Source organism: Cervus elaphus, chromosome 11, assembly GCF_910594005.1.
Source record: "Cervus elaphus chromosome 11, mCerEla1.1, whole genome shotgun sequence".
NCBI lineage: Eukaryota > Metazoa > Chordata > Mammalia > Artiodactyla > Cervidae > Cervus > Cervus elaphus.
In genome coordinates, this window is record NC_057825.1 from 56,876,077 (window position 1) to 56,888,701 (window position 12,625).

Sequence of the window (12,625 nt, forward strand, 5' to 3'; positions counted from 1 at the left end):
CAGTAGAGTGGCACCTGGGGGCCCCTTTGGAACTCCGTACTGTAGGGCTTGGGGAGCAGTGCTGCGCTCAGGAAACAGGCTGGAGAGAACCTTCTAAGCCAGGCTCTCCAGGGGAATGACTTCACAGGGTTGACTCCAGTATCTTCCTCCCCGACAGACGTTCGGTCCTTCAGTGTAGTTAATCCACCTCCTCATACCACTTTCTGCTTATTGCCTCTCATATTCTAAACTTCCAACAAGTAAATGATTTTTCTCATTTTCCAGATTTTCCAAATCCATCCACCAAATTAGCAGTTCCTAGGGTGTGGCTGTCCCAGCTGGCACAGCACTGAAACATGGGTTGGATTTTTTTTCCAGGGATCATTTACAGCTCTGAGCAGATCCTATAGGTGACCAGGCCCTGACCCTGGCTGACTCAAAGTCCCCACTGATTTCATGTGACCAGACGTTCAAAAATCCTGAAGAAAAACAGGCTCAATTGTAACTGAAAAATGAAGGTAAAACAGATCGTTCAAGGTGATGACTGCAGAGAACAGAGCCCACTAAGGCCATTCACCGTCAAAAACCCTGGGAAGTGGGTATGATCATGCCCATTTTACAGATGACACTTCTGAGTCTTACTTAGGTAGAAAGTGGTCTGACCCTCCTTTGCTTCCAAGTCTAATGCTCTTCCCAGTGATCTACATGGCAACCCACACATGTGGTGGCCCTTGTTCCCTGTCTTCTTTGATGCTTATTCTTGGAAGAAAATCCAAATAGGGACACTTTTGATGGTGACCAGGGCTTCCCTGATGGCGCAGCTGGTTAAGAATCCACCTGCAATGCGGGAGATCTGGGTTCGATCCTTGGGTTGGGGAGATCCCCTGGAGAAGGGAATGGCTACCCACTCTAGTATTCTGGCCTAGAGAATTTCATGGACTGCACAGTCCATGGGGTCACAAAAAGTCAGACATGAACTAAGCGACTTTCACTTTCACTTTTGATGGTGACAGATAGTAAAATGTCAGGATAGTAGATGTAAACCTGACTGTCTCAGTCAAACTGGGCTGTAGGGTCACTCTGTAGTAAGCAGAGTTTGATATGCATGGGGGGAAAAAGATATGTGCCTGTCAATTACCTAAAAAAGGTATGAGAAGATTTGTCCTAGGAACAACCTGGGGAGAGGATATAGACTAGCTCTAGACACCCCAGGGAAGGGCCCCCCTGCATCACATACTGCTTCCAAATAAGTGGTTCCAGATCATGTATGGAAAGATCCCACCAGGATGCCAAGCTTCCTGCCCGGCAGCCCCCTCCCTTGCTCAGATCGCTTCTTCTCCCTGCTGTAATCTCCATTAATATTCTGGTCTGAACTGCGTCCTGAAAGGAGGCAGCAGGAAGCTCTGCCTGGATTAGCCAGGCGGAGTGAGACTCTCAGGGGACAAAAGGCATCCAAATCTCACAGGTGTGGGCTGAATCCCAAGTCTGCTTGGCAGGAGCAGAGCTCCAGAGGTTTCCAGGGATACCTACATCCTCTCTCTCTCTCTCTCTCTCTCTCACACACACACACACAGTCACACACTCAAGCACAAAATTTCCCCTTAAAGTTTGAGAAGTCAGTTGCACAAGAACATAATGGAGAATATCAAACCTCATTGGAAAACACATGGAGATTCCCATCTCGTTCCTTGTATGACCTGAGCTGTCTGGGTGATATGTTTGCTAAAAACAGTAATGACAGGACTTCCCTAATGGTCCAATGGTTGAGAATCCACCTTCCAATGCGGTGGATATGGGTTCGGTCCCTGGCCTGGGGAATTAAGATCCCATAGGCTGCTGGGCATCTAAGTCTGTTCTCTGGATCCCAGGTGCCAAAACTAGAGAGGCTGCATGCTACAACTAGAGAAGCCTGCACCACAATGAAGAGCCATGGACTGCAACTAAGGCTGGATGCAGCCACATTAAAAAATAAAAAAAAAGAACAACACCCCCCCCCTCAAAACTCAAAACAGTAGTGTCATCAAAGGAACCATTCTAAGATTTGGCATCAGGAAACCTAGGTTAGGCTTCTGTCTTTGATGCCTCTATCTGTGCCAGTCTGAGAAAGTCAGCTTAGTTCTCTGAGATGCAGTTTCATCATTTATAAAACGAGAAAAATATTTAGTTCACCAATTGTTGAAGGGTCCACTGGCCACACCTGTAAGAATACATGATAAATTCTAATATTAACTCATGTGTGTGATGCAATGATGAGGATGATAATGATAAAAGATGATAATGATGGGGTATTCCCTGGTAGTCCGGTGGTGAGAACTCCCAGCTTTCACTGCTGAGGGCTCAGGTTCAATCCCTGTTTGGGGAGCTAGACTTCCCTCATAGCTCAGTTGGTAAAGAATCCGTCTGCAATGTAGGAGACCCTGGTTTAATTCCCGGGTTGGGAAGATCCCTTGGAGAAGGGATAGGCTACCCACTCCAGTATTCTTGGGCTTTCCTGTGGCTCAGCTGATAGAGAATTTGCCTGCAATGTGGAAGATCTGGGTTCGATTCCTGTTGGGAAGATCCCTTGGAGAAGGGAAAGGCTACCCACTCCAGTATTCTGGAATGGAGAGTTCCGTGGACTGTATAGTAGATTGAATCGCAAAGAGTTGGACCCAACTGAGTGACTTTCACTTTCACTTTGGGGAGCTAAGATCCTACAAGCCAAATAGTACAATAAAAAAAAAAAAGAGAGTTGATGACTAAAGATGATGGTGAGGAAGCTGTTGGTGATGATGATAATAAAAGATAATGGTGTTGATGGCAATGATGAGGAGGATGATGGAGAGAAAGGTGAAAATGCTAAGGGTTGCAGAACCACTTGAGAGTCATTTTCAAACAGTTGAAGAACTTTCAGAAGTATAAAGAGTAGGTAAATCTGTTTGACTCTAGATGAACACAAGGGAGGGAAAGCCTACATTTCTTGAGCACTTGCCGTGTTCCAGGGTTGCCGAGAGCTGTCACAATCTTCCCTTGCTTCACCCTCATTGTGACTCTGCAAAGTCTCCACATCAGTCTTAGCCAAGGCAAAGTGATTTTCCCAAAGTCATACAGGCTAAAAAACATGGCAGAACCTAGCTTGACTTCCAATTGGTTTTGTCAACTCTTAATCTTTATATTTGGGCTTCCCAGGTAGCAGTAGTGATAATGAATCCACCTACCAATACAGGAAACATAAAAGAAATGGGTTTGACCCCTGGGTCAGGAAGATCCCCTGGAGGAGAAAATGACAACTTACTCCAGTATCCTGCCTGGGAAATTCCATGGACAGAGGAGCCTGGTGTTGCAAGGAGTCGGACATGACTGAGTGACTGAGCATAATCTTTATATTCATCACTTCCTCATATAAGGAAGACTGTTTTTCATGCCATCAGAATGAGTATGCTCAAGAGGAATAAGGAAAACATCACTGGAGTATCTAGAAGCTATTCCAACATCCACTTAGGAGGGCTATCATCTGGCAGGTTGAGCCAGATCACCTTCTGATGCTGTCCGCTCTGTGACTTTAGAACATAAATGTATGCATATGTACATAATGCCCTACTGACACTGTACTCTCTGAACTGACCAGTTGCTTTCATCTCTTTTGGAAGTATAAGATGATGGTTAAGATCAGACATTCTGGAGTCACAGAGATCTGGGAGCAGGTCCCAGCTTCATATTGTATAGACAGATATGGAAAGGCCCAGAGAGGGTAAGAGACTTGCCCAAGGATGCATAGTGAGTCAGGCAGCAACACCTGGTGCAGAATCCAGGTGTCCTGATTCATCACTTTCTTCCCTAAGAGACCAAACCCTCCTTCACTGATGTCAATAGATGCTGTCTGCACCGCCTCTCAAAGGACACACTGACTCACATTTACCCAGCTCCTCCCTCCTTACCTAACCACTGGGTTCATGGTCACATGGGTGCCCAGACACCCTTATCGATTCCATCTGCTTCAAACAGCACATCATTGGCTCGACTCCTTTCTCCGAATCAACCAGAATCCTGGGAAACTGACAAGGTGCTCCTCTGAAGGCAGACAGTAGTGTGTGTGTGTGTGTGTGTGTGTGTGTGTGTGTGTGTGTGTGTGTGTGTGTGTGTGTGTTGCTGAGATTGTGGTGGCAACTGGTCTACCCAGGTGATCTTATTGACATGTCAACCACAGCTGGGCAGAGCAAGTCGGGTGGGGATAATTATCTCTTGTTGACAGATGAAGTCACTGAGGTTCTCTGGGGTTATGTGCCTGTCCCTCCCCTTTGTGGGCCTCGGTTTCTTCCCCTGGTCCTAAGGTCTTTTTCAGGTCTAACAATCAATGCCTCTATAATTTGCCCAAGTTTACAAAACTATTTAGAAGCAAAGTCAAAACTAGGAAAGAAGTCTTGGGTCTCCTAGACCAGCAATCTTTTAAATGCTAATTGTATTAGTTTTGTTGTTGTTTAGTCGCTAAGTCATGTCTGACTCTTTTTGCGACCCTGTGGATTGTAGCCTGCCAGGCTCCTTTGTCCATGGGATTTTCCAGGCAAGAATACTGGAGTGGGTTGCCATTTCCTTCTCTGAAAGATCTTCCTGATCCAGGAATTGAACCCACGTCTCCTGCATTGGTAGGTGGATTCTTTACCACTGAGCTGCCTGGGCTTCGTTTAGGGCTTCTATAAAAAAGTCGCAAAATGGGCAGCTTAAAATAAGAGAAAGTTATCTTCTCATAATTCTAAAGGCTAGAAGTTTGAAATCAAGATGTTAGCAGGGCCATGCTTCTTCTTCAACCTCAAGACAAAAGTCCTTCTTGCCTCTTCCAGCTTCTGGTAGCTCCAGGGTTTCATTGGCTTGTGCCAACATCACTCCAATTACTGTCTCTGTCTTTGTATGGCCACCTTCCCTCTAGGTTTGTGTCTTCACACAAGGTTCTCCATCCTGTGCACTTCCGTGTCCAAATTTCTCCTTCTCATAAGGACACCTGCCTTATTGAATTAGGGTCCATCCAAATGCCCTCATCTTAGATTGATTACACCTACAAAGACCCTATTTCCAAATAATGTCACATTCATGGGTATTGGGAGTTAGGACTCCAGCATAACTTTGAGGGGCCTCAATTCAACCCATGACACTAATAATAGCTCACCTTGAAAAAAAGACTTTCCATTTTGCCAGGCTTTTCTACATGGGTTATCTCACTTAACATAAAACAGGCATTTCTGACACTGAAGATGGTGGCCATGCGGGAAGGTAGCCCTGGGTTTCTATTGTCAGACATGTGGGTGCCATTCTTTGGGGCATTTCTGCTTCTGCAGACCTTATACCAAGCTCCTGCTGTCACCCAGCATGCATCCTACTGTAGGGGTGCAGCTGTTATCAATGAGCATTCAAAGAACTAAGCCTTGATGACTTTAAATTTTTTTAATAAATTAATTAATCAGTTTTTGGCTGTGCTTGGTCTTCATTGCTGCTCATGTGCTTTCTCTAGTTGTAGCAGCAGGGCCTACTGTTCATTTCGGTGCATGAGCTTAGTTGACCAGCAGCAGGTGGAATCTTCCCAGAGCAGGGATTGAACCCATGTCCCTTGCATTTGCAGGCAGATTCCTAACCACTGGACCACCAGGGAAGTCCAAGCCTTGATGACTTTAAGGGGAAATATTTGGTGCTCTTCTTCTATCCTTCGGATTTCACCTTTGTGTGTCCTATAGAAATTACTGCTTTTAGTGACAAAGCCAATGAATTTCATAATGTAGAATCATTGCAGTGTCAGGTAGATTCCTACTTCAGCCACCTGGCCCAGATAAATACACTGAGGAAGAATTGTGGTTTGGGCCACATGAACATCATGCTCTTGTTAGATATGACTAAACAAACTTCCCGAGACCTGGGTGTGCTATTTGTTAGAAGGTCCTGTCCTTGCACTAAGAGGTCTCTTCATAATTGACCCCAATGGAGTCATCAAGCCTCTGAGTGTCAATGATCTCCCAGTGGGCCCAAGCATGGGAGAGACCCTCAGCTTGGTGAAGGCATTCCAGTTTGTGGAATCCCATTGAGAAGTCTGCCTAGCCAGCTGGACACTGGATTCTCCTATAATCTAACTCCATCCGATTGCTTCCAAGAAATACTTTAGGAAGGTTAATCAGTATACCATCCCATGTATGCCTGTAGCTTATCACACCAGAAAAGAACTTAAAGCATTTCAAAGAATATTATTTATAGAAGGCAAAAATCAAATCACACTTTTAGACACAAATATTACTCTATATGTTCTGTTTTGATAACATGACCTAGGTTTCTTTTGATGGGGCTTCCCAGGTGGTGCTAGTGGTAAAGAACAAACCTGCAAATGCAGGAGACATAAGAGATTTGGGTTCCATCCTTGAGTTGGGAAGATCCTTTGGAGGAGGGTATGACAACCCTCTCCAGTATTCTTGCCTGGAGAATCTCACGGACTGAGGAGCCCGATGGGCTGCAGTCCATAGGGTTGCAAAGAGTTAGACACAACTGAAGTGACTTAGCGTGCATGCATATAGGTTTTTAAAATGTGGTTATTTATTAAGGCAAGGAGTGCCTTATTGGCAATATATAGATTTCTGGCTGGTTTCCATGGAATGTGTAGTTCATCTATTTCTTGGATCATGCCTTCCTTGGGAAAAATAATCAAGTCTTTTTTCTCAACCTTACTTGAACCTTTGTATATACCAGAGAGGTACATCTGGTGTGGAATACTTCTGATCCGGGGCTTGACATTTTCTTCTTAAATTTCTTTGTATTAAATTAGATTTTATTTTAAGATCATAGGTTTAAACTGTTGGCATCAGTGGTCTAATTTAACACTTCAAATGAATGTGTGTGTGATTGAAGCAAATGTGAATCGTGCTTCTTAAAAAAAAAACACAGTGGCAAAGCAACGTAACTGATCATTCATATTTCTCATCGCTGAGATTTACAGTATAGAGTTACTCTACTTATTTTGTTAGCTGAGTTGTTGTCTACATACATTTTTACTATTGATTAGATGTAATTACAAAGGGTTTTTTAAAAATTTGAATCATTTATGCGCTTGAATCATTGCAATTACTTCCTTTCCTGAACTGCCCAATGTAAAAAATATAATAATTTAAAAAATTACTAAAAAGAAAAAAAGACGACTTTTCTGGTGGTCCAGTGGTTAAGAATCCACCCACCACTGCAGGGGACATGGGTTTGATCCCTGGTTCAGGAAGATTTCACGTGCCGTGTGGCAACTAGGCCCTTGTGCTGAAGCTACTGAAGCCTGTGTGCCTAGAGCCTGTGCTCTGAAACAAGAAAAGCCACCACAGTGAGAAGCCCAAGTAACCCACCGAAGAGCAGCCCCCACTTGCCACAACTAGAGACAGTCCGTGTGCAGCAATGAAGACCCATCAAAGCTAGAAATTAATAAATAAATTAACTGTAAAAAAGATTTTAAAAAAGAAGTAGTCATTATTATTATTTCCCTTTACGTGTGAGGAGACGGAGCAGAGAAGCTGAGAGACATGGTCAAGGTCAAATAGGTGCTGAGGGGCATGGCTGGGGCCTGACCCTGCCTTGGCTGTAGGCCCCTGCACCCTCCTCCACCAGGCCAGTTCACCTCTCTGTCTTCTGAGGCCCTGTGGTCCCTGAGCTTGTGGTTTCATGTGGGGGTGGCTGGAGAGAAGACTGTGTCTATGAGGTAAAGAGGACCAAACATGGCGGGCCTGGTAATTTTGTTTTCTCAGCTGAGAAACGCCAACACACAGTGAGTGAGTCGGTATTGAGTCTGGCGTCTACCCCTCCGTCCCCTGAGTGGCTGTGGTTTCCCAGGGCCCGAGGTGAAGTCCCACAGAGGGAGTGAGCATGACGTGAGTCCCAGGGAGACTGGAACCCTGGGAACTTTACCTCAGCTTCTGACTTGGGTGCTGGAGGGGGTGTAAAATGCAGGCCCAGCTGAGCAGCCCAGGGAGGCTCAGCATGAGTGGGGAGGGGAGGTTGGGGCAGGGCCTGTGGGTTTAGATGGCCCCAGAGTGAGATCCATACCTATGAGCTGTGTGACCTCAGGCAACTCACTTACATCCTTTGGGCCTGACTTTCCTCAACTGTTAATGCAGGTCTGAGCTGTCTCTACTTCAGACAGCGGTGAAGACACATGGGGAAAATCCATGTTCAGAGCTCAGCCAGAACCTGGCCCAGAGGAAGTGTAGCCAACGCCTACACATGGTAGCTGGTATGACAGATTTTGGGATGTGCCAGGAGATTGGAAAGAAAGAGGAGTATTGATCTATTCAATGAATTTACAGACAAGAAAGTGGCCTTACTACATTGAAAACAAACTCAGATTAAATTAAAGTTAATACTTGGTGCTGACAGGGAGTCAATAGAGAGGGTCCATGGAGAAACGGAATCCTCAGAAGGATTGAAGGAAGGCAGGAGGGAAGACTGGAACAGGTGGGGCCTATAGAGTTCAATGGCTGAGGGTTCTAGAACCTTCTGCCGTCAGAACTGGCCCTGGGTGATATTCATCTCTTCTGGAGACCTTGTCCCAGATGTTTCCTAGGATACCCAAGCTATCCCCTCCCCATCTCCCTTCCTACAAATCGCACAGTATGTCACCCCCAACATAAGAACACATGGGTGTGCACACACACATATACACACACACCACCTCTCCACGCCACTTTTTGTTTGAAGAACCACCAAACTTGGATTTTCCCTGAGAAGGGCTTGTCAGTCAAGAAGTGTGTTACCCAGAGCTAATGAGTAACTCAAGAGAGATCAAAAGATAGAAGTGATGCCTTTTATTAAGCTCACAGATTTATTATAAGTGAGTCGGCAGGACCACACAGGCCTCTGGTCCCAGAGCAAGAAAACTGAGTGTGTGTGTGGTCTGCAGCAGTTGAGAGGCAGGGAGACGGCGGTGTGAGCCTAATAAAGGCTGTAATTGGCACTTCTTTCCCCTGAAAAACCAAGCAACCACCTTCTCCCATTGCCAGGTTCCCTCCTTATGTGGAAGGGTATACATGGTGAGGGGAGGAAGGTGGGGGGTGGGGGATGGAGTTTAGCCAGCGGAGGAGTGGGAGATGGGTAGGCAAAGCTTTGGCTGGGTGGCCATGGCTCGGAATACACAGGTAACAGAGCAGGGGTCCTTCTTACTGGGAGACTCTCCAATGGGCAATCAGGAGGTGGGTTTTTAAGGGCCCTCCATCCCCCCAGGCTAATCATAGGTATTTAATTCTTACCCTTTTTGTGGAAGGATCATTTCCACAAATTGGTGTCTGGTTCATTATTAGTCCCTGGAGAAGGTAATGGCAATCCACTCCAGTATTCTTGCCTGGAGAATCCCATGGACAGAGGAGCCTGGAAGGCTACCATCCATGGGGTCAAGAAGAGTCGGACACGACTGAATGACTAACACACTTATTATTAGTATTACTATTTCATTATAATAAATACTGTAAATATTTGTTGCAATAGCAACAAATTGTTTTTAAAAAACTCTAACAGTTGACTTCAGCTCTCACAACCCAAAAGAAAGCAATAGTGAGTGAGTGTGGGTATGTTGGGGGGGGGCCCTCTCTGCCCAAGGGTGACGGACAAGCAGGTAATGTTGCCTTGGACATTTACAAGATGAACTGAGCAGTTTTTGGACATCTGTTTCTACTTTGGCCAGGCCAAGACACTGGACTTACCTTCTTTGAATGACCCTTATGATGTATGAATGGTTGCTCAGTCTTATCTGACTCTATGCGACCCCATGGACTATAGTCCTCTGGGCTGCTCTATCCATGCTATTCCCCAGGCAAGAATACTGGAGTGGGTAGCCATTCCCTTCTCCAGGGGATCATCCCAATCCAGGGATCAAACCAGAGCCTCTTGCATTGCAAGAGGACTATGTCTGAGCCACCAGGGAAGCCGTGAATGACCCTAGGAAGAGCCATATTCAAGGAGGCTCTTCCTTCACAGACCGTGGACAGGTCTGGACACGTCTGCGCCACACCTTTGTCATCTGTGCAGTGAGAGGGCAGAACCACCTGATGGTGAGGCTCTTCTCGCTTCAGCAACTGAATCAGGGCTGTACAGCAAGGCCCCTCTGTAACTCAAGTACACAGTTCTGGGCTCGGCACCCTTCCCCTCCCCATCACGACCCTAGCCCATATTTGCTGCGGTTCTTCCAAGCATCCCCTGTAGCCCCCACCCACTCGCTGACTCCTTCCTCGCTCTCAGCCGTCTCCCCATCTGCCCGGCGCCCACCACACGCATCAGAGCCTGGCTAATTCTGCTTTGGCAAACCATCACCCCTGATAATTCCCCCCAAGCATTCCTTGGCAGGCTCCTCTTCTCTTCAGCAGACTTTAAGAGCCAAGAGCAGCCGTGAGCTCATGTTCTGCTTGGCTTTATTACTTCTAGAAAGCCGGCTTCATGGACTAATGTGCTATTAATTATTGCTGCAAGTAATTGAATCCAAGTTGAATATTCTGAGACAGCTTGAAAAAAAAAAACCCTTCAATGCAGGAGATTGACTTTGAATGCTTTTTTATTGCTTGCTCTGCCTTCAGGTAAAAAATAGAAGGTCGTCGCTGATTGCTAAACAAGGGGGTTTGGTAGACGAGCAGGGCATTAGGAGAGCCTCCAGAGATGGAAGGGATGAAGAACACTAACGTGAACTAGGGCTTCATATTTGTTAGCTCATTTAAACATCAGAACAATTGACTTTTGTTATTCCCAGCTTCCAGGGGATGGGACTGAAGCTTCAAGAAGGTAAGTCCTGGACTTCGCTGTTGCTTCAGTGGCTAAGACGCTGCACACCCAATGCTGGGGACCTGGGTTCCATCCCTGGCCAGGGAATTAAAATTCTGCATGCCACAACTAAGACCCGGTACAGCCAGATAAATAAAAATAAATATTTTTTAAAAAAGAAGAAGAAGAAGGAGATGGTAAGTCGTACAATTAGTGGCAGAACTAGGTTTGGAACCAAGTCTGTCTCACTTCAGACACTGTGTTCTTCCCTGATGCCTATGACCTTTATGTTATGCAAATATAAGGACGAGGACATCAGCTGACAGTAAGTACACCTACGGAAGGCTTTTTCCTGATTGTGAGTGGCAGTACTGACCATTTGTTTCATCCAAAAGTAGGGATGGCTGAACATTTTTAGGCTTTAGAGAAAATCATTTAACATTCTGCATAGGTAAGAAAAATTAAAAATCAAATCTAAGTATTATAGTTAGCAAGAAATGATTTTTACTTAGTAATACAGTGATAGAGAAAAATGTGGGAGGGCACATACTTTATGGAGCTGCATTTTTAAAGAAACATTTTATTTTATTTTTAAGACCCAATTTTATTTTACTTTATTTATACTTTTTGGCCACATGACAAGTGGGACCTTAGTTCCTTTGTCTGGGATTGAACCCAAGCCCTTTGCATTATTGGAAGTGCAGTCTTAACCACTGGACCACTAGGTAAGTCCCAACAGAGCTGACTTTTAGAAGTCATTTATTCTCCCATAAGTCCTATTGCCTCTGCTATCTCTTTTTCTTAAGAATCTTACTCTAGAGAAAGCTCTGAATGTTCCTTAATCCTTCAGTTACAGGAATGTGAACATGTGGTTAAGGACCAGTTTCTAGAATGCAAATGAAAATGTAAGTATTTGTTTGAGAACAGAAGGAAATGGCAGCCCACTCCAGTATTTTTGCCTGGAAAATCCCATACATAGGGGAACCTGGCAGGCTACAGTCCATGGAGTAGCAAGTGTTAAATACAACTTAGCAACTAAACCACTACCAAGGTAGAAACTAAGAGGAACAGTATGAATGTTACAGGATAACATTTGAACTTTATATGGGTAAAAGGAGGAGTGTAGAGAGAAAGAGAAGACAGGAGGGAAGGGAAACTTAGAGACTTGCTTCTTTTGGTAGTTTCAACTCACACTTTAGATTCAGTTCAATTCAGTTCAGTTACTCAGTCATGTCTGACTCTTTGCGACCCTATGAATAGCAGCATGCCAGTCCTCCCTGTCCATCACCAATTCCCAGAGCTTACTCAAACTCATGTCCATCGAGTCAGTGATGCCATCCAGCCATCTCATCCTCTCTCATCCCCTTCTCCTCCTGCCCCCAATCCCTCCCAGCATCAGGGTCTTTTCCAATGAGTCAATTCTTCACATGAGGTGGCCAAAGTACTGGAGTTTCAGCTTCAGCATCAGTCCTTCCAATGAACACCTCAGACTGATCTCCTTTAGGATGGACTGGTTGGATCTCCTTGCAGTCCAAGGGACTCTCAAGAGTCTTCTCCAACACCACAATTCAAAAGCATCAATTTTTCAGCGCTCAGCTTTCTTCACAGTCCAACTCTCACATCCATACATGACCACTGGAAAAACCATAGCCTTGACTAGATGGACCTTTGTTGGCAATGTAATGTCTCTGCTTTTTAATATGCTCTCTAGGTTGGTCATAACTTTCCTTCCAAGGAGTAAGTGTCTTTTAATTTCATGGCTGCATTCACCATGTGCAGTGATTTTGGAACCCAAAGACATAAAGTCTGACACTGTTTCTACTGTTTCCCCATCTATTTGCCATGAAGTGATGGAACCAGATGGCACGATCTTAGTTTTCTGAACGTTGAGCTTTAAGCCAACTTTTTCACTCTCCTC

At 45.2% G+C, this 12,625-nt stretch overlaps 1 pseudogene; it reads left to right on the forward strand.

Moving 5' to 3' along the window:
- The first annotated feature begins 5,249 nt into the window (after positions 1-5,249).
- On the forward strand, positions 5,250-10,628 carry LOC122703111 (annotated as a pseudogene).
- The last annotated feature ends 1,997 nt before the right edge of the window (positions 10,629-12,625 follow it).